The sequence below is a fragment of the Heterocephalus glaber genome, unplaced genomic scaffold (genome assembly GCF_053883595.1).
Source record: "Heterocephalus glaber isolate CG9 unplaced genomic scaffold, H.glaber_assembly_v1.0 deba00001472, whole genome shotgun sequence".
NCBI lineage: Eukaryota > Metazoa > Chordata > Mammalia > Rodentia > Bathyergidae > Heterocephalus > Heterocephalus glaber.
The window spans coordinates 58017567-58041227 of NW_028258315.1; the positions used below are offsets into that span (position 1 = coordinate 58017567).

A 23661-nucleotide genomic window follows, 5' to 3' on the forward strand; every position below is an offset into this window, starting at 1 on the left:
TGTGATTTGGGGACTACCTCATTTAGATGGCTGTTCATGCACATTCCTGGGCCTCACAGCCAATCTGCTAAAAATTAATTTAAATAGAGTGAATCTAGGACTTTCTAATTTTACAAACTTGAAAAACACTATTATGTTCATATCATTAAGAAATATTCAATGAACATAGTTAAAGATTCCTTTTTATCTCAAAGATTATTTCTGTCTCAATTGTCAATAGATATATTTTACACATTTTTCATTTTGGATGGATATAACATTTTTTACTTATTTGTATAATCTTTTATATATAAAGGATAGTAATTTTCCCCACACATATATCAAAAATTATTCTTATCATTTCTTAGTCACCCCAACACAAAAAAAGCTTCAGATTTTCTACTACTTAGATAAAAATTTTAATCAATCTATAACTCCTTTTAGTAGTATATGTTTTAAAAATAAAAAGCTAATTTTTTATACAACATTTAACTACCAGTCCCCTAATATTGCTTTAGCTGAAACATTAAATACTAGAAGTCTGATGCCATATTGATTTTTTTTCTGTCTCTAAGAACACTTTTCAAAATGCTTGGAATTCAGAAATTCTGCTGGAATAAGGATATATTCATTTATTTAGCACTTGGAGAGCTGAATCAACATGAAAATAATTCTTGTTCATTCTTTAACCTCAAAGATACTTTCTTTCACTAATATTTTGAATGGTTCTTTCACTTACTCTATTCTCTCTGTAATTATACCAATTCTAGTCTAATTTTTTTTTTTTTTGGTACCGGGGATCAAACTCGGGTCCTTCTGCTTGTGAGGCAGGCGGCAGAACCACTAAGCTAAATCCCCAGCCCCTCTAGTCTAAATTTTACATTTAACTTTTACTGAGCTAAATCCCTGGCCCCTCTAGTCTAAATTTTACATTTAACTTTTAAGGAGTAATGATGTAAAAAATGTTTATTCACATTGATGATGATGTAGCCATGTTCCCATAAAAACTTACAAAAAAGGAAAAGCCTTAAATGGTCAATATCATTTTTCAGCCAGTAACTAAAATATGGGCATGAAGAGCTAAGGGTAACATAAGAAAGTACTTTCATTTCAATGTTCAACGGAAAAAGGAGATAGCCACTTATATGTAGTAAAATGACCACTACAACAAAAGATAACAAAAAAATAAGCAAGGAAATACACCAAACTCAGAAGTCTCTTTTCTTTCTTTTTTGGATGCTTTTTTTGGCTTATCTTTACAATGGGAAAACTAGTAAACATTTTCCTCTAAATATTCAAACAAGCATTAAAGATCCTTAGGAGTTAAAGAAAGAGCAACCATTATACAGTAGTTTGGAAGGGTTCCATCTGAGCTGAGACTTGCAGCAGGAGCAGATGGGCCTGGCTGGAAGAAAAGGCTGAGGGGAAAGAGAGAATAAAGTTTGGAAATGCAACCTAGAAAACTGCTTCAGCATCTCACTGATATGACCTTCAATTGCTCAGGGGCTTGTTTTCTTTCCTTTAAACTTAGACATTTTATGACTCTTCAATTTATTTTTATGTTTACCTTAGGCAAAGAGAATTTCTCTTAACAATTTTTATTTTCTCATATTTTATACAATTTTAGTTGCTTCACCAAAAGAAAATGAAAGGGCATAGACTTTATTATAAGAAGCTAGCTCCCATTGCTTTTTATTATATCTTTCATTAATAGAAAGATTAGATTTGGTTTTCATTTTGCATGAATATTATTTCTTTAGCAATCAAATTGTAATGCCTATTTAACCATCACTATTGTTTAGAACACCAGATATCTTAAATTTGAGTAATAAATGGATATTTTTACTCAAATATCATTTAAAAAATTATTAGTGCCACCTTTAATCAAGATGAAAAATAAATACTTTGTTTAATTATCTTTTTGTATTAGAACTCTAATATATATTCAAGTGACAAAAATATCAATATTAAATAGTATAAGATACAATTATTTGTTGGTTAATATTTCCAAACTTCAAGAAGGGTAAGGGATGGAAACAAAGAATCAAATGCAATCAGTACACTTGCTTGAATTTTCCCTTCCAGCTTTATCTTCTCTGAAAATAAACACATTCTCTCACATAAACATAAATCTTAATAAATTTCTTACCATACAGAGAAGAAAAGACTATTTACAGATCTTTTCAGAAGAGAATGAAGGACGGTCTCTAATTGGCTATTTTGGGTCATGTGCCATCTCTAAGCCAATCACTACTCTCAGTGGAATGGGCATGACAGTTGATTGGCCTTGGTATTGAAATTTTTTTTCATAGCATATTCAAAGGGAAAAGGGATGATTTTGCTTTCTAGATTCTCTTTGTTTCTTCTAAATGTGTGAGAAGATTCTCTCAGGTATATTTGGGTTGAGATGTTAAATGATTTTAATGAACATACTTTTCTGTAGACCATAGGAATACTTTGGGAAATGCTGTTTGCATTTACAAATATGTGGCAAAGTATTCTACATTTGTACTAAAGAGCTGGTTCCTTAATATTTATAAATAGTTCCACAGTGAAACATTGACTCAAATTCTTTAAAGATTAACCAACTGCAATTGGCATGCCTCTTAGGTTACCAACTTAGCAGCAACCAACTTACAGTTTCCTAAGTAAATTTAATGTTCCCCCATAGCAGTTTTGCAGGTTTTGAATCTAAAGAGCATGTCCAAATGTCCATGATAAAAATTTTATCTTAGAAAAAAACCAAATCCTTGAACATACTTTGCCAAGATGGTATTTTCCAGGATTATGCAAAATTGTGAGGACCACTTTCCTATCTCCAATGAGAAGCTGAGACTCTCTTCTGTGTTGGTTACTGTCTTGGGTTGTTTCCAGAAGGCAGTGACTGTTGTGACTACATCTTTGATCAAGATGGTCTGTCTGACAGGCTGTCTATATCAAGAACACATTTCTGTGGGTGTAAGGCCAAATAACTAGCAATGCAGACAAAAAGCACTCACAGTTGATCACATTCTCCATTCAGTCTTGCCTTTCTCTGGCTCAGAAAATCCCTTAGGACGATTTCTGGCCTCTGCCCACTGTTCAGGCTGAGAGCAAACAGAATTAACCATGTTAGGCCAGAGCACTTGCACACCAGGGCTTTTAAGTGAGAAAACTTTCTGCACCATCTTTCTTTTTTATCCATGATTTGGGAAACTATACATTTATTGGATGTTCCTGAAAAATCTGTTCAAAAGATGTGGCACTATCTGAAGGATTTGTTGAGAAAGGATAGCTATTGCTCCGTACAATGAAAAACAAATAAAAGAGAATGTAAAAGCTTTGACATGTTGTAGTTTCAAATTGAAAATTTCCCAAGTGAAGAAAGTCAATTAGAATAATAAGGCTGCCAGAAAAAAGACAATATATATAGGTTTATAAAGCACTATGATATCTATTATATAGAAAACAAAACCACTCTAATTCTGAAAGCACAAGTAACTTGCTCAAAGTATGTAAGTATCGGTAAGGGAATTCTGCCTCCAATAAAGATGAAGTAAGAGGGTCTCAAAAAAGACTTTAAAATTTTAAAGCTGAATGAAATATGTGAAGGTTATTTTCAAGACCTTAAATATCAGGCAATAAAAGACAATGATCTCTGAATCTCTGAAACAAATGAAAACAAATGGGGCGAGTGCTATGATTATGCCAGGTTACTGCCTGTGTTAGCTGTTCACTAACAAAATGTCTGAGATAAACAATTTATGAGGAAGGTGTATTTTGGCTCATAGTTTCAGATGTTTCAGTCCATGGTTGATTATCTCAATTGCTTAAGGGTCTGTGGAAGGGTAGCACATCACAGTGGAGAGTATGAGGTGGAGCAAAGCTGCTTACTTCATGGAGGCTAGGAAGCAAAGAACAAAACAGGAAGGTGCTAGGGTCCCAGTATTCCCTAGAAAGGCTCTGGTGGCCTAACTTCTTCCAACTAGGTCTCACCTTTTAAAGGTTTCACTAACTCCCAATCATGCCATGGGCTGAGGATCAAGGCTTTGACACATGGCCCTTAGGGTACATTCCAGACCCAACTTTAGTACTACCTATGAAACTTTCTAGGTCACAAAACAAGAAAGGGGATCTAGCAGAGCCCGGTGGCAACTCTGGGTTAGGAGATGGAAGTGGGAGTCTGAGGAGACAAAGATACTTAGATTTTTCAAGGCAGACGCTGAAGAGATGAGAACTGTACAAGAGTGGACTCTGGGGTGATGCAAAGGGCTTCCTGTGAGAATTCAGCAGAGTTCAAGTCAGTACATGCAAGATGACCAAGGCTCCCAGAAAGAACTAGCCATAAGAATTAAAGGAAGAATTGTTCAGGGCTCACAGGACCTGGATTAGCTTCCATTTATCATACTGGCTATTCCCATATCAGTGACACACTTTTGCCATAGAATAGAGAAATCAAAGTTGAGAGATATTTTTATATGCTATTTAGATCAGCTCTTTACCTCAAACATCACAGATTGACTTTACAAGTATCCACAAAAACTGTGAACAGTCACTGTATCTGTAGTCAGGGGAATGAGTGCTACTTTTTTAAGTCATGGAATTGATAATCTCATCTGAGTCTTACAGAATGACAGAGAAGGTAAGTGAGCTGGCCAAAAAAGTTAGTAGAAACTGAGGCTTTGACTTTCAGTCAGGCCATCTTTCCTTTATTAAGTAATGATTCTTCCTACACTGGGAGCACTGTAAAGGCAACATAATATTTAAAATTGTGGCATTTGTGATAAGTTCATTAGGCCAACTGAAGAGTTGGTAGAGAATGGAAAGGCTATTTTGTGTACTCCTATGACAATACCACACTGAAAACCTCAGAAATATCTAGAGAAAACCATATTTTTGCAGATTCCATCAGTGGGCCCTGGGGGCTGTTTCCTGTCCTTCTGTTTGAATTGATGGCCCAGATTCTTCCCAACATTTAACAAGCAGGTGGAGCCACAGAAGTATGTTCTGGCCAGTGAAACCTTTGCTTTTTCTAGGTATGAACCATAAAACACTCCTCTGCCTGATTCTCTTCCCTCATCACCTTCTTTAGTGACTTTGGAGCTACCTATTTAATATGGCTCTGTCACAGGGAAGGAGAGCTGGGTCCCTGAATAACTTTATACTGCAGAGCCCCTCCCTTCCTCTCTTGCTGACTACACTGAACAGTGAGTGATATGAGCAAAGAAGAAATGTGTACTATATTAAACTACAAAGATTTTGGACTCATTTAAAAAGCAGAAAATGCCCTTGTAATAGACCTATTTACTCTATATTAGGTCAAATACGTGAAATATATCAGTTAGGGGGGCAGATTTTTACATATTACCCTGTAAAATTAGCAGAGTAATACACACATATCTATAGAACTCCAATGATTGTGTTAGAAAATGTAATGGCCACTTTATTCTTAAATTTTGGTTTAATATTTGTAGTAATTCTTATTTTATACTTTAATTGAGGAAGGGGACTTACTCTTACTACCAAGGACAAGTATGATGTATTTTTTTATTAGCTACCTAAAACTCTTCAAAAATTTATAAAACCCATAGGTCTCTTATCTTTCATTTTTCAAAAGATAATTTCTCACTTGGAACAAGTATGATTTGGAGCTCACACTGCGAGAAGTTCACAAAGAGCATTTTATATTGAATGTCGAGCACTCAGTGGTCTGAGAATAGAGATACACTCTCAAAGTTAGCTAGAGACGACCTTGCAAAAAACTTGCAAGAGTCAAATGAAGAAAATAAAGGGTAAGAGTTTTGCTTTGATTTAGTACTTTCAATAAATTTCCCACATAAAAGAAATTTCATTCCATACACTATTTTACTCCACAAATAGTATTATAGGGGGAAGAGCAGGGTTTCACTCTGAATTTCCTCCCAAGAATAAGTACAAATAAGAAACCAATATATTTCACAGCAACAGCCCGAGAATTACTATGGAAAAGAATATAATGGCTGCAGTCTGTTTGGAAAGGGGGGCTAGAGAACTTGTCATCAATCTTGCTTATCTTATAAGGATAATGCTATAGGTTGGATCAGGAATTTCTCCCAAAGTCATATATTAAAGGCTTGGTACCCACAGTGACGCTATTGTGAGGTAGTGGTACCTTTAAGAGAGGGGCTAATTGGAAGAAGACAGGTTATTGGGGCAGACATCAGTACCCAACTTCTTCCTATTCCTCTTTTGCTGCCTGGCCACCATGAGGTAAGCAGCTCCTCTATCACATGCTCCATCATGATGTTCTGTGCTTCCATCGGCCCAAAGCAACACAGTTACGTGACCATGGACTAAAACCTTTGAAACTGTGGGCTATAACAAGCTTTTCTTCCATTTCAGTTAATTTTCTGAGATATTTTGTCATAGTAGTGGAAAGTTGACTAAAGTTTCAGTTGTTTTTATGTTCAAAGTAAAGTGTGAGTAAAACCAGTAAGGTTTACTAAAGATTCTTTTATTCACATAGTATTTATAATATTGGGAGGATATCAATTGTTCCTCAGTTCTTATTTTGATTTAGGGTGCATTAAAGTAGCAAGGTAATTTTTTTTTTTTTGGTACCGGGGATCGAACTCGGGACCTTGAGCTTGCAAGGCAGGCAGCAGAACAACTGAGCTAAATCCCTGGCCCAAGCAAGGTAATTTTTAAGGGACAATCAGGCTCTATAGCCACTATGTCCTGAATGTTGCATTTAAAAATATTTACCGAACATTTACAATGTATTAAGCATTGCTGTGAGTACTACAGTCAAAATAGTAAAGAAACAGATGAAAATCCATGCCTCATGGAACTTTCTGCATATTGAGGAAGATAGGTGATAACAATCTATCTAAAATATGTAGTGGTAATACAGGAGAATTACACACACACACTGCCTAGCATAGTGTAAAAACAGTAAAGGAAGGAACAGAAGTCTTCTAGAGGGCAGGAAAGAGACAGTTCCATATTTTAGGTGTGGTAGCCAGACTAGGCCTCCAAGAGATATTGAAGACCTGAGAGAAGTAATACTTGCACATACCTGGAGAGATCCTTTCAGGCAAGAAGAATATCAAATGCAAGGGCCCCAAGACAGGAGATGTGAGTTTAATCTGTACATTTGAGGCTAATATGAATTAAACAGAGTGAGAGAACTGACAGAAATTATACATGGCACTTCCTGAGGTCAGACCATTGTGAAAGGAGCCACCTACCTGGGAGCTGAAATATTGACTGAAGACGAAGACAACAAAAATTGGGTCCTAAAGCAGAGACCGGATCACGTGGCCTCCATTACATGAAACCTTAGGGCTGAGAGGCCTCTCAGCATCAAGAACACAGATTCTACGCCAGTGAAGCAAGATGGGGAAGGGAAACCTCTCATAGAATGTGACAAATTAGGCCAAATTCAACACAATGTCTGTCTTTCAAATGTCTACTCTTATGGATCTATGAATTGAAAAGTATGCCGTAAAAAATAAACTGAAAGTACTTCATAATTGCAAAACTAGGGCTGGGGATTTAGCTCAGCGGTTCTGTCACCTGCCTTGAGAGCTCAAGGTCCCGAGTTCAATCTCCGATACAAAAAAAAAATTGCAAAATTGCATGGAGTTTGAATCAAATTTAAATATCATTTATTACAATGTATTTACCTTTTTAAGAGAGGGAACTATGGCTAACTAAACTTTATTTTTGAAGGTTACATCACATGCCCAAGATGATGCAGTCAACTAGGAGTAAAATCAAGTTGTCTGACAGAATGAAATGGATCTCATTTGCTCTACAAGAATTTAAGTGGCATTTTCTCCTTTAAGAATGATTACCTTTTAGATTATTTTATTCTGGAGGAAATTGGTCCTTTAAAACAACATAAACAGCTGCTGGTAAATAATAGATCAGAAAGAAACTTTTGATTCAACCCTGTATTTCACCTCATTTTTAAAGGAATGGCCTTATGAACTGGATAGACTTAGGATCTTATCACTTTAAAAGCTTCCTCAGTTTGTTGGGGGGGAATAAATATGACATGAGTGGTGTGAAGTAGAAATTCAGGCAACATAAGCTGTTATTATGTGAAAGGTGTAGGCAGTCACTTATCTATAGACAGATATCAGATTATGAATGATTGTTCCTCCCGAAATAAACATTCCTTATCCCAGTCTTTGGGAAGTATATTAATTTCCACAATACCTTCTAAAGCATTCTGTACAAATTGTTCACTTGACCTCAGAGTATACAGGAGAATAGGGTAAGCCAGTACTGTAAGAGCCCCAGAGGGCTTTTCGGGGATGCAGTCATGCAGTGTTTTAAAAAGTCCATTATAAGTCAACTATTAGTGAAAGTACATGCCCATCTCATTCACATCCAATTAGATGGAGTGTAGATTGGATCTCAGAGCAGATTTTTGGTATAGCACAACAAAGACCATAGCATTTCCAAGATAAGAGTGTGAACTGACGGTGGGAACCACAATCACTAGACTGGTGAAGCAAATGTTTTAATTCCAGGACCCATTATGGACTTAGGAGCTGTGAGCTCTTTCCATCTACATGCAGTACGAACCCTATCACATTGCTGGGACACCAGTGTGTGAAATGATAGTCCTTGTTAAAGTAACTGGAGTGTGGAAGCAAATGTTTTAAGGTAAAAAACTTGTTAAAGATTTAGAAGCAGCCAGCTTCACTTCTTCTTGGCAGGAGTCTGCAGATGTCTAGAGATGGCAGTTGTCCTCCTATTCCTGCATTCAGGAGTCTGGAGTCTGTGTAAACTTGCATGGATCTGAGGATGGTGACAAGATAGTTTCACAAAGGCAAAGCCCTTCCTGCTTTGCTGCCATCCCTATGGTGCCCTGTGAATAGCTTCTTGAATAATGCTCTGTGAAGTAGCGATCTACTATGTGCTTCTAAGAAAGCAACAGGAAGGCTTTTTTGGTAATTAATATCTTCTGCACGCAAGGACAATGGTGCCTGAAATTATAACATACAATTCCTCTGGAGGCACGCTGCCATTTAGAGTGTAAATGTACCCACTGAGTGGAGGCAACCATTAGGGCCACTGTTAACACGATGTGAATTAACTTATCAACATGTGTCCCTGGACCTGTTGACAGATGTGGTCATGGTAATTAATTCACTTTATAGATAGTGTCATGGCTGCAGAGACTCTTTAGAGAATGTTTTAAGATGGACCTCAAGACTCAGTAGACTATGGATGAATAGGGAAAAAGTGAGAGCACATGGCTTAGGCAGCGATTCTTTCCCAGAACCAGTCTCCACTTTCATTTGGGAGATGTTATACTTAAGGCTCTTTCTCATTTCAAAGATAATTGAAATTGAAAATTATATAGATTCTAAAGCTTTTCCCAAAAAAGAATAGATAGAAATCCTTGGAAGATGTATCCACTAGATCAAAACATTTTCCCCCTTTAAACAGCGGAGTATAAAGATTACTTTCAGAGTACAGAAGGCAGGATCAAAGTTATGTCCACTTTGACTAAAACTTTAAGGCTTTTTGCATCCTTAGAAGCTGAGAACATTCCATTAATCTGACTGTAGGACCTGGATCCAAGTGCAAAATGACTAGTGCTCACTATAATAACTATCTTATGTTAAAAAATGAAACTTTGAATTTTTGGCAAAATTTGATTCTACCATTATGGCTGAACATTATGTTAAATCACTATAACATGAAAGAAAATGGATTTTTCCCCCATGTTTCATACATACACTTGAGATCAATTGACAGACAGTAGATTGACTTATGGTCATGAACCAGTAAGTCTACTGGGGATTCCATAGAGTCCTCAACACTACAGAAAAATATGGAAAATTATAAGAAACAATCTCTGTCTAAAGATGTTGGCAATTTCCTTAAATAGAAATTAAGTATAGGAAAATTGAGCTTCCAAAAGCAACTCACAGTCCATCAGTGGAAGGCAGGTAGATGAGGAAAGACATTGCGAAGGAACCATACAAGGTGCATGATGGATCTGGGGTCTCAGGAAGATTTCTTCAAGGCTGGATAAAAGACAGAGGGACAAAAATGAGGCATCTGGGTCCAAATGAGCATGACAACTATGAAGGTTCAGCATGAGGATGACAGGACTTTCCTAGCAAAGAAACACCATACATTGTAATATAAAGGACTGGGAGAAGAAACATTTCAATTTCAACAAAGTGCAATGATAAGAACTGGAAAGATAGAGAGTAGGGGTGGTATCTAGAGTTCTTTTGGGGCAAAAGATATCATAAATGAGGGAAGTAGGCAACATGTGAGAAAATAAGAAGTGTTAGGGATTGCTGGAAACTATGTGTGCCTGGCCTAAAGGTATGGATAGGTGGATAGGTAGGTAGGTAGGTAGGTAGGTAGGTAGGTAGATAGATAGATAGATAGATAGATAGATAGATAGATAGATAGATAGATAGATTGATAGATAGATAGGCAGGCAGGGAGACAGGCAGACAGGGCAAGCATTTTATGATTAATAAGGTCTGGGTTCACTGCTAAATTGCAACAAGATTCATGGCTCCTCTAGACGGTACTTGACCTTATCCCGGATTTTCACACACCCAGTATTAACAGCACATTTTCCCTGAAGCCTCAACTTATAATTCCCATCCTCCATTGCCTCCTGCTCTAGCACCTCACCAGCCTTCACTGATGTTATACAGAGCATCTCGTTCTCTGAAATGGCAGTGAGCTCTCCTAGCTCTTCCCCTCTTCTCTTCCTTCCAGTTCCTCAACTGCACTTCCCTTCACAGTCCTTCTCATTCACTAAGGATGCCAGTTGTTCTGACTCGGGTATAAATGGTACAAACTCAAATTCAATGAGCATATGTAAAAGGCAGAGATTGTCTGGCTCAGGACATTTGAAGTCCAGAGATTAATATGGCCCTAAGGACTAAAATGATTGCCTATTCTTTATCTCTACATTCTCCTGAAGTTATGCTTCTGTTTTTGTTTCCCAGTGGATTGGCCTCCTTCAGTCCTTTCATGGCCATTCTACCTTGCATAATGGGTGGGGTACGAAGGAGAGCAAGAAGAATAAAGCAAATGCAGGTGTATATCTTCCCAGCCTCTTGATTCCAAGGCAAAGAACATACTTTACTTCCTGGACCTGGAAATAAAAAGTCTCAGACAAAAATGACTCTGATTGGTCTACATTGCATCATGTGCACAAGTTACTATGATAGGCCAGGAATAAGCACATGCTTCTCTTTTGTCCAGACCTATGATATGGAGTATAAGAAATGGCCCAAGGGAACAACCAAAAGAAGGCATAAAAGAATGTTGAGCAGCCATGATTGATAATGTTGACTTTCAGCTACATCAGCTCTGTTCTAATGTGCCTCTCCAGGAATAATGCTGCTTAGCAGAAAGACATAAAATTAATCAGATAGCTTGGATTTAGATTCCAGTTCTACTACTTCTTCATCATGGACACTGAAACTAATTACATAACTACTAAGAACCTCAGTTTCTTCTTCTTCTATTAAATGAAGATAAAAGTAAGCTCTTCTCTATCCACACTAAATTTGTTACAAAAAGTAAGTGAAATAATACAGTATGTAAAATGTGCCCAATTCAGTGCTTGGAATATAGGCAACACTCAATATATAATTGGTGCCATAATGATAATTCTTATTGCTTATTCTGTTACTAGTACTATCTACTTGTTTCCCAAGGCACAGGGGTCCCTCTCCTTTCTTATCATCTGTGGACAAACTTTAGCACTTAGAATCTTTTATTACAGTTTTTCTTGTATGTGTCTTAGTTACTTTTCTCTCATTGCTGAGACAAAATAACCAACACTCAAAGTTAAAGGAGAAAAGTTTATGTAGCTCACAGTTTGTAGAGGTTTCAGTCCATAGTTGGCTGGCTCCAAGGCAGGTGGCATGGCAGAGGGGCATCATAGAGGAGAAACAGTTCATTCACAGCACGAAGAAGGTAGCAAAGGCAACAAGAGAGAAGACAAGCTTCTTTCTGTCCCTTATATTATATCCCGGCTACTGGGAGTAGGCCAGTACCAAACCAATCAGGGTACTGATTCAGTAATCACACACCCTTAATCCCAGCATCACATACTCTAGATTCAGCCATCTCTGAAAAAGCCTCGCCTGTGACCACATGACATCTAGATCCAAACCATAACAGTATGACAGAGCCACCATATTTATTTGTGAAGGTACTCAGCTGTCTTTCCTTTTTCCTGCTCCTCCTGCATCTGCTCCTTTTCTGTCAAGACAAAAGCTCTTTTGTAAGCTTTGGCCTTGAGTTCTGAACTAAGAGCCAGGATATGAGGGGTAGTGGGAGGTGAGGGAGAAAGAGCAATGGGCAGGGATGAATGGAAAACAAAGGGGAGACAGCTTAGGAGGAAAAAAGATTAGAGCCAGATAACCTGAATTTGAGAAATAGGGTTTGCAGAAGGGAAAAGTTTCTGAGCAGCAGTTCCACGAGGGGAAATAGAATAGAATATGAAAGATGATAAAACAGGAGGAGAAGAAATGTTCCATCTAAATTTTTCAAGATTTTTAATTTACATGCATCAAAGGGATTTATATTCATGTTTATAATTATCTACTCATTCCATAACTAATTAGCTCTTATCTGAAAATAAGAAATAGGTATATATTTTTATTATTTTTCCAATTATGAGTATGAATATACAGTAATAAAGCCTGAATAGGCCCAGAGTTATTAAAAATCCAATCTTTTAACTATAGTATATGTTTATTAAGTATATTAAGTATATTATTAACTATAGTATATGTTTTTTATGTGTTAAAGTCAGTGTTTAGGAACAAACCAAGGATGACTTGAGAACACAAGGGCAAATTTAACAGGCTTAGCCTCCAAATGAAAGACACTGCTGATCCTTATCATCAGATATCGCATTTTGGGATTTCAACTCCTAAATTAGAAGTTTATAATTTCTTTGTGTTATCAATATTTTTTTCTTGTTTGACTATCTCTGTATCCCTATTGCACAGAATTCATTACTCTCCATTTTTTTTTTAGGTCTAAGGCTGTTTTAAAAACTCCTGTCTTTGTGCCAGAGGGATAACTATTAGGTACAATTAGGCAGAAGCTACCAACTAGTGTATTTCTAGAGAGATGTTCAGGCAAGATAAGGCCCATGGCTTAGTCTCAGATCCTAGTTCTGATGATATCACTAATTTGGTGAAAGACCTTTTAAAGCTAGGAGATCCTGAAACAGTGGACTCCCCAGGACCCGGCACCAGGCTGCACACAGATGTGTGGAATGAAGGCATGGACAGCAGCGTGAAGGGTGAAAGAAAGTGGAAGCACATACTCTCCATCTATTTGGGTCAATGAGGCACAGATATTAAAGATTTAGTACCCTAACAGGAACGGAACATCCTTGGCCTACTTTCTTTCCATCTGTTTTTATGTAAATTGTAAATGGACACATTGCCAGCTCTTAAAAACATAGCACTCTTTCCCCCGGAGAAGCAGCCTTAGATCTTGGACAGTGCAAAACTGGATGTCAAAGTTGGCTCTGCTCCTTCTTCCAGCATCCAGACCACCCTCCTACATTTATTAATCTGTGTCTCAGATGACAATTTTTAAAGATAAATGAGGAATAGAAAAGCAGAGTTAAAATTAATATCACTAAGACTTTAGGAGGTTTGGGATCAGGAAAATAACAATTATTATTTCACTGGCAAAGAAGACAAAAGTCATGGTGCACCAGAGATTTTCCTGACCCTTGAAGCTTGGGTCAGGAGATGAGAGAAGTGGTGGGGATGCGCGTTATTTCAGAAAGGACAGGCATACGTATCCTACTCACAAGACACCACTCCAAGTTTGGAAGGATTTCAGGTAATGTCCCAATGACACACACTGCAACTGGATGCTAAGCCTATCGGCCTCGGGGGAGGGGACTAAGGTGGGTCACTGATGTTGAGCCTGTGGCCAGTGAGACTCTGTAAGGAGCAAGTTGTGAGAGTACCAGAGGCTTGCTGTCAGTAGGATAGCAGCCCCCACCAGTGACATCACATGTACAAGAAGCATGTGATGCTGGGGTCCAAAAGACAGATACACAGATGTTTCCCCTTTAAGTGTTGGGGCCGGACATACTCCCAGAGCATGACATATCCCAAGTTTGGGAATGAAAGCAGAACAGTGACTGAGTTAGGACTTCTTATTCATTCTGGTGCGGCATCCATGATTGGTTTGGCCAAGGACTATCAGAAGAGAAGTTTCTCATTCTCTCAATACCAAACCTACCAATCAAACTGCATCTCTAGCCACATTGGAGTACATTACAATGCATTAACCACACACACCTTCCTTAGCCCGCTGCAGTCAGGTTTTATGTGCATCACAGCCATCAGTAGTTCTACACAGTCGCCTAAAGGGCTGAATTCAAGAACCAATTTCCAGTCCTCACTTTCCTAAACCTCCCAGCAGCATGTTACTTTGATATAGTTATTTTTTTCTTCCTTGAAATATTTTTTTGCCTCGGCTTTTGAGATACTTGCCATTCTAGTTTGCTCTAACACAATGGCTGCTCTTCCCATTCACCCCTGTCAGATTCTCCTTTTCTTATCCATTTCTAAATGGGAGACTATCCCAGAGATTAGTAAACCCTTGTCTCAATTCACACTCACTTCCCTTGACAGTGTCATTGGATCTCATGGCTTTAAATTCCACTTATGTGTCGATGGATCCCAAATTCTATCTCTATCCTCTCCCTTTCCTCTAAAATTTCACACTCACATCTTCATTTACCTGCTGAGGGGCACTTCAAAGTAAATACACCCTATATAACTCCTGATTACCATGCCCACTTCCAAAAATATTTCTTCTTAAGAGTTTTCTATTTCTTCAGTAGTTTCAACATTTAGCAGTTTCAGTTAAAAAACTTCAGGGTCACCCTTGGTCCTCTGTTTCTTCCATAGCTTTCATCACACAGAGTAGCCAAGTCCACTAGCTCTACCTCAGGGCTGATCCATTAGTCACATTATCCTCCTCAGCACTCTAGTCCACGAGACTGCCATCTTCTCCCCACATGATGCCAGTCGCCCTGTACTTGCCCCTGTATTCTATTCTAAATGTTGCCACCTATCGCCTATCTCTCTACACAGTATCCAGGATGATACTTTTAAAATGTAAATCGGATCTCAACATTCTTCAAAATTCTCCATCAATTCCTTGTCATATTTAAAATAAAGCCAAACTAAGTGACAAGGTACAGAATAGTAGGGACTGTGTGACTTGTCCCCGTGTCCTCTTCACCTGTTTCCTACCATTCTTTTCTGACCTTGCTGTTCTTTGAATGTGTCAGTCATGCTCTTGCCCCAAGACTTTTGTTCTTGCTGGACTCTCAGCCTAGGAAATTTCTTCCCCAATAAGCACATGGTGTCACTCTCATGCCTCTGACTCCCCAGTCAACAGATCTTTCAACTTTCCTCCAGAGACTATTCCTAACACTGCTACTCATAGTATATTATCACTGTCAGGTTTCACACTTAGATGAATATTATGTATTACTTATACAGCCATTTCTACTATTATATACCTATTTGGATATTTGTCTAATGTTTATCTCCTTCATAAAAATGTACACTCCATGAAAGTGAAGACTGTTTCATTTGCCATTTTATCTGAATCACCTGCAACAATCTCTGATAAAGTGTAAGGCTTGATGCATTTTTGTTAAAAATAAAAATGATAAATTTCAATCACCCAGTAGAATTTAGTAATTTTTATTAAACTAAAGTGGTAGGTTAACCCTAAACTGTGATAACAACTATACTCATAGTGGTTTCTTTATAAGTAATCTATTGATTTTTAAAAGGTGCTTATTGAGCAGAAAAATGCTAGAAAAAACCAAACCTAGTCTAAGATTATTCTAGGTATTCTGTGCAAAAAAGAAATTATCATGTATTACACAGCAAAACAGTTTATAAATTTTTAAAGTAACTTTTTTAAGTTGCCTCCAGATTTTTGTACTTCCTAATCTCACCCTGGAACATCATTTTCTCCCAGACATCTCTATAGCATCACAAGTTTAAATGATAAAAAAAAATTCCTACTTGGAAAACATTTTTGTGGATAGTATTTGGCTAGAACAAAAATTTAGTTTATATATATTCCTAAAATAAAAAACCAATTAATAGGGGAAAATACTAACAATAGATATGAGTAACAAAATTACTATACAAAAAACTTCTATAATAAAAAGAATAAGCAAAAAACCAGATAAATCAGCACAATAAATAAATATGAATTCTGTAATAAGTATAAGTGGCTTGTCAATATGTGAAAATTTGTTCAACCTTAGATGTTATTGGGAAATGCAAATTGAAATCAAAATAAGAATTATTTCATACTAGAGATTAGCAAAAATTGGAAAATCTGACAATATTAAATGTTGGTAAGGATATGGAACAAGCAAAACTATCAAAATGCTAGTGGGTCAGCAATTGTTACAACAACTTTGGAAAGAGACTGGCATCACCTATTAAGGTGAAACCTGGGCAAACTCTATTTCCACTTGTGGAAGGGGATATACATCCTTTATAAGACAGGTAAATGTATATATATATGTACATATATCCTATATAAAGCATACTAATCTCATATGTTTCAAGGTTATATTTTTTCTCAATGTAACATTTATATTTGGACTTCATTATGTAGAAGTGTCCCACAGTCTTTAATCAAGTCCATCACTTACATAATTAATTCTGGCTTTCCTGTTTTCTTAGAAAGGCCCCCTCAAACCTGTAGTTCTACATTTACTGTTCTTTTCTATATTTTCTTCCAATGCTTAAAAATTTTACTCATTAGATTTAGTTTTGTTTTGTTTTTTTTCTTGTAGAGGTTGTTTTTGTAGGTGGTGTAAGACAGGGACTATAGCTTACTATTATTCCAATTTTGTAGCCAAGTGTCTCAAACCTATTATTGAATAATCCTTCCTAACAAGTTCACTGTAGTAAGTACCTTCTAAAATAGCTCTCAATAATGCCTGCCTTTTTATCATCACATCTTTTGTAATCTCCACCCTGAGTGTGAGCTGGGCTAAGTGACTTGTTTATTATGAAAAGAATATGGCAGTTACTCTCAGTGGTTCTCTTTCCATTGGCATACTCTGAAGAGCAAGATACCCTATGAACTAAAAGTGATGAACTAAAAGTGGCCTCAGACCACTGGCCAGTAAAGAAGTAAGCCTGAGCTTAAGCCAAAAGTGCAGAGGAACCGAGTCCTGCCACCAACCCCTAGAGAAAGCCTGGAAGTGGACCCTCTCCAGAGGACCCTGGAGATAAGACACAAGCTTTGTGAGTGTCCTTGATGCAAAGGGTCTAGCTAAGCCATGCCTACATTGCCAGCCTATAGAAACTGATATAATGAATACGATGTTTTAGGACATAAAAGTTTAAGGAATTTGCTGTGCAGCAATAGATGACTAATTCCTTCTTCAATTTCTACTTGGTATTTCTGGAGAGCTCTTAAATATTTTAATTTTATTTTATTGTGCCAAATATCCTTCTCACAACCTGATAAAGTCCACAGAACGTTCCTCATAATAATCTTTATAATGTATAAGACAAGATACATAGGATCACAAAGGAAACAAATTTTATGTAAATCTGGGCTCAAAACTCCAGCTAGTCTATTCCACTATGTTTTAGTTACTGTGGCAGATTAATATTATTTCAACTATACTAACTACATATTAAGGCTTATAATGTATAGGCAACTTCCTATTAATCATTTTCCAAAATTTTCTTGGCAATTTTCCTATAAATTTAAAACAAAATCCCTGAAAGAATTTTGTTTATCCTTCCCCAAATTTACTGGGATTCTAATTGGAAATGCAATATATATCATATATGATATACTTGGGAAGCACTGATATGTTTAAGGTATTAAATCTTTTACTTATTCAGATCTTGTTCTCTTAATAACTATCCCACTTTCTATACTTTCTCTGAATAATAATAGTATCAGTGGTAATAAAGATAAATGCCATTTATATAAGCACTTACCATGTGCCATACTGTGTGTCGTATGTGTGTGTATGTGTGTGTGTGTATATATGTATGTATGTATATATATATATATGTATATATGTATGTATGTATGTATATATATATATATATATATCAGTTAGTTAAATCCGCACAACCTCATAACAAGAAAACGGATGTTCAGATCTGTTGAATGTTTTCCAAAGTTGAAAAGTTAGCTAATGTCTAACTGGTGAATCTGCCTAGAAATCATAGATTTTCTTTACTAAGCTAACTAGTGTTTTCCATAAAACAAAAAAAGGCAACAGTTTTGAATGTTTTTCAGTATATATCACAAAGAATACCTGTTTATACAAGTAAAACTCTACTTTTCCAAACTATATAAAACTACATTTGTAATAAAGAGCCTAATTCCATCTTCATTTTTGTTTGATTACTGACAGCTATGAAGCACTACCTTTCTCTTCTTTTGGACCTCATTTGGGCACATTAAGAAGGAAGACCAGGTACAACAGACTGCTAAGAAACCTGGTTGCATCTTGGCCAGCTGAGAAGAAAGTAAAGTGTGCCTTAAACATCAGTGGAATTTCAAGCTACCCAAAACCTGGCCCTTGTGACAGAATCCTCACCCATTCTCAATACGTAACCCTCCAAAGTCCCCACGCCAGTGTCTCTTTCCTGCTCTCTGAAGTCATGTTCAGAAAAGACTGGGAGCCTGTCCTGCTCAGAAGCCTCTTTCTACTCTTTTGCTGCATGCGTAGCATCAGTTTTGACATCTGAACCAAATTTTATGAAGATTCACCCTGGCCAAGTCAAGTGATCATAGGGGGAAGGATAGTGCACTTAGTATTTTAGATATCTGCTATTTAAAAACCCAAAGTATAAATAAAGATCAAAATAAAAGATAGATAATAGGAAGTAGGGAGATAGATCTTTCTTAAAGGGAAAAGGGATCAAAAGATGGGATGAAAAAGAAAGTGAGATGTGTTATGTACATGTCCCAACTCCCCAGAAGGAATGTAATCATTATGTACTACACACATGAAATAATAAAGAAAATAATCTGAAAAGAAAAATAAAAAAATTTAAATCCATGATTGAACAATAATAAGAGATTTTTGTAAAATAGCCAAATGGAAAATAAAAAGCGACACTTTCCCTTTACACCATATACTTACAGTAGATTCATTTAGTTCAAGGCATGTATTAAATATTCACTGAGCACACTATTCTGGGTTCTATGAAAGATATGAAGAAATTTGGCAAAATTATGAAATTGTGAAATTATGAGACAAAATTCCAGATTTGGAAACTGAAAAGTTAGAAATACAAAATCAAATATAAGGAAAAACTATAGATTAATTCAAGATTTTATCAATATACTATTCTCTTATGAAAGAAAAACTAATCTATACCCAGTTATTTAAAGCATTTACTATTATAATCACTTGAAGAAATTAAAGATTCCTATTCTCAGATAAAGCTAGATTTAGCAATGAGTGTTTGCCTCATAATTAAAAGCAACTGTCACTAAAACTTTCATGCAGACTTAAATTTTTTCATTATATTGTGGCGTTTACCAAAATCTCTGACAGGGCAACATAAAAGAACATAGTCATAGACCATAGTTATGTCATGGGAAATATATAAGCTTTCAATTTTGTGAAATCCACCTTATATCAAGTTTTGATACATTCATCCAGCCAGTGATTTGAATATTTATAATAAATTCACACATTAATGTGAAAAGGGTTGGCAGATATATAGTACTGTGATTTCAGAGAATATATTTCCATTTCTTCAATTCTTCTTTAATAATTCTCAAATTTTATGCTTTTCTTTTAACTGGGTCTTCTACCTTTCTTTTTAAGTTTATTTTCAGGTCTCCCATAGTTTTGTCTACTGTGAAGTTCTTTTTTCCAATTCAATTTCCCACTAGTTATTACCAATATAAGGAAAAGTATAACTTCTTTTGTGGTTTTTATATTGCATGTAACCAGTTCACTGAATTCTTTTAGTAGTTATAGTTTTCATACTTGGGAAATATATAATCATGTCATCTACTAATAATGATGAATGTTTTCTCCCTCCAAATATCTTTATCAGTTTGCTATGTTTATCTTAATGAATTAACTAGAATTTCTAAAATGATGTTGGATAATAGTGAGAACAATGACAACATCAGTTGTGTTTTTTATTTCAACTGGAATGTCATTTAATAAGATAAAAAATCTTGGCTTCTACTCAATATTCTATGATATTTAGCAAGTTATCTTCTCCTACTTTGCTTTGATTTTTTAAAAATAGATGCTGAATTTTGAATTACAAGATTTTAAAAGATAATTGAATTGATATGTAGTAAGGTGGATTCAAGCTTCATTCTCAGGAATCTGAACGAGAAATAATATTCTAGAGAATTATTCATGTGTTAATACAAGAGAAATACTATTCTTTATTTATTGGTTTATTTCCTTTTTGGAGACAACCATCCCAGGTTCTATTTTTGTTTTTACTCCAGGCAAATACTGATTAAATATATCTCAAAACTTTTCTTTATCTTGACAGCTTTGGACTATAGAATAAAGAGTCAAAGAATGGCTCTTGTAGAAAGTTTGGAATATAGCTAACTTTAATAACTAACTAGGAGCTATGATTTCAGAGAGCTTTTTATGTTATAAATTGTGTTTGACCTAATTTATAATTCCATGCTTTATTGGATTTTCTTTTTGTACTCATTTAAACTAGGTGCAGACCCAACATATTAGGTAACAATCTATTTCTCATGGTGGTACAGATGGCTCTGTGACAAGATAAATTTATCAAAATTAAAAAAATGGAAAAAAACAAGTGAAATTCACCAGCCTGTAAGTAAGGCTTTCCAAAGTGCTGAGACTTTTTTTTAGGGGATAACAAAATGAAAATACAGTTATGTATTATATCTGTCTTCTGATTCATTTTCATGTGTATTTTGAAGAATGATTAATGGTTTTATAAATACATTTCTCACTTCATCCATACCAACAAAGGATTTCAAATTAATTCACTATTTCTTACTTCTTTCCTGATGGATTTTTAAAGTCCATAGCAACAAATGGACTCAAGTCCATTCCATGGACTCAAGTCTGTCAAATATAATATATTCTTTTATATCCAGAAAGGAATAGGAATGCAACACTATCAATGATACTGTGAAACAGATTGGTTCAGTTTGCCCAAAACAAGAACAGTGACATGATCATTTCAAGATATTTTATTTCTAATAACCCTCAAAATTGTATATATATTTTTTACTTTTCCTAGACAATCAATAAGCTCTGGAATATTTTAAAGACTTATAACATACACACTATAAATGTTAAACAGGTATGTTCTTTATTAAAATTAGCTTCAATAGATATTTGATTCTTTAGCAGGGGTAAGAAGTGATTATAAGCACTTAGAAAGTGAAAATGGCAACAAACTTCTTGGCACTTACTTTCACTGAAAACCAAAGTTTTCAAAATTACCAATAGAAAACAGGTTTTAAAAATACAAGACAGAAAACTGCAAAGATCAAGTCCTGAAAAGTTGTAGGGATAGACAAATGGGTCAGTGGCACAAAGCAGAGAGATTTAGAATAATCACCCATATAAAGAAGAACATGGAATATGACAGAGGGAGACTAAATGTATGAGTGAGAAAGAAAGACTCATTCAATATATGATGTCAGGGACATTTGCTCTTCAGATGAGAAATAATACAATTAGATCCCTACTTCACATCATTTCCAGATAGATTACATTAGAAATGCCAAATGCAAATAATTTACAAGAGAATATTTTATATTAAGCCAGAGAAGTTTTATTTCATTGACAAAATAAGTGTACATATTTATTAGGTATGAATAGAAACATGTATATAATACCTAAAATGTATGTATGTACATACATGTTTCAACAGATGTATACATGGCATAATAACCAAATCAGGATACTTAGTATGTCCATCAACTGAATATTCATTGCTTCTTTGTTCTGGAAACATTGAAAACTTTCTTTTCTAGGTGTTTGAAGTATATACTGAATTACGTGTTGCAGTTGTCACTGAGTTGTTCTGAGTACCAGAACTTACTCCTCCCATCTAACTGTAACTTTGTACCTATTGACCAACCTTCCCTCATTTCCTCACAACACGGATTAACTGAACCTGAGGGATATTAAGTCAAATAAGCCAGGCACAGAAAGACAAACACCACATGATCTCATATGTGGAATCTAAAAATTAATTTGAGAAGGTGAGGTAGAATAGTGATTATGAGAAGCTAAGAAGAATAGAACTTTTTTTTTTGGTATCAGGGATCGAGCTCGGGACCTTGTGCTTGTGAGAGAGGTGACAGAACCACTGAGCTAAATCACCAGCCCTGAACATTTTCTTAAATAAGGCCAAAAAGTACAAACCATAAAGATTTTTCTACATGAAAATCAAATTTTCTACTTCTGGAAAAATGGTGGAGTTATAAGCAACAACTCAGCCTCTTCAAGATTAAGAATCCATACTCTGGAAAACAACAATTTGGGGAAGAACAAAAGGAGAGAGGTAGGCCCTGGAGAACCAGGAAGAATGTGACAGGAAAATTAAAACCAACAGAGGAATTGAAGAGACAGAAACAATGCAGAGAAGGGAAGGGACAATTTACACTTTCTCTCTGGTTCCCTCGCTCCTGGGCTTGAGGCTTGTGGGAAAGAGACATGAAATCTGCAGACAAAGTGAAAGCTGGGAGTTCCAGAGGGTTTCATGAAGAAATGCAGGGGTGGAATGGACCAGCAGGTACTGTGATTTACAGAAAGAGTGCAGGATTCTGCTCCCAGGTGAATCGCTCAACAGGCAACAGCTGTTGAGTGACTCCAATCTAAGCAACAGCATATCCTTGGACCACTCCATTCCAGGGAAAGTTTGGTTGTTTGAACCCAGGACTAATAGCAGCCATGGAACAGCTTTACTTTGGAGCTCCCAGTGTTATGTTCCCACAGCGACTGGGTGAGAGACAGCTGAAGTAGACAGTGGTAGTCAGGAAGCCATGATCAAGCTAGAAAGAGACCCTCTGAGGGGTTTGAGCTAATGGACACAGGCCTCACCCCCAAAGTTCAGCTGCTGTGAATTGGGCAGTCATGGCATCAGCACCTTCACGTTAACCCTACTCCTGGCTGGTGCCTGCATCCAGCACAGATCTGGGGTCTGACTGCATTCTTTATCTACCGGCATAAGCAGAGAAACATCTTGACTTGGATATTGCCAAAAACGTAGCTCCCAGAAGAAAACAACACATTCAAAATCATAGAAAACTTTCTTTTTGTTTTTGTTTCTGTGTTTTGTCTTGTTTTGTTTTTTTTTCTTTTTTTCCTTTCTTTTCTTCTTCACCAATTTATCAGGATTTGGGGAATTTTCTTTTGTCCTTCTTCCTTGCTTATCTTTTTCTTATTTCCTTTTTCTTCCTTTATTTTTTCCTCTTTTCCCTTTTAATTTTTCTCCCCTTGTTTTTCTCTTTTATTTTCACTCTCCACATAATTTCCTTTTTTCTTTTGCTTTTGCTTTTATCTTCTATTTCTTATCAGTTTTTCTCTTACCTTTACCTAATTCTATAAACATCCTTCTACTTCCAATAGAATCATTTGTACCACTTCTCTCTCCTCCTTTTCATATCATATAGCTT

At 36.1% G+C, this 23661-nt stretch overlaps 1 long non-coding RNA gene across 1 annotated transcript in view; it reads right to left on the minus strand.

Annotated features, from left to right (window-relative positions):
* Positions 1-9887: 9887 nt before the first annotated feature.
* The window catches only part of LOC110351070 (uncharacterized), a 115913-nt gene continuing 102139 nt past the window's right edge, over positions 9888-23661 (minus strand). The window contains exon 3 of the long non-coding RNA XR_002398085.2: positions 9888-9989. This is a non-coding gene — a long non-coding RNA (uncharacterized LOC110351070). The remainder of the gene's footprint in view (positions 9990-23661) is intronic.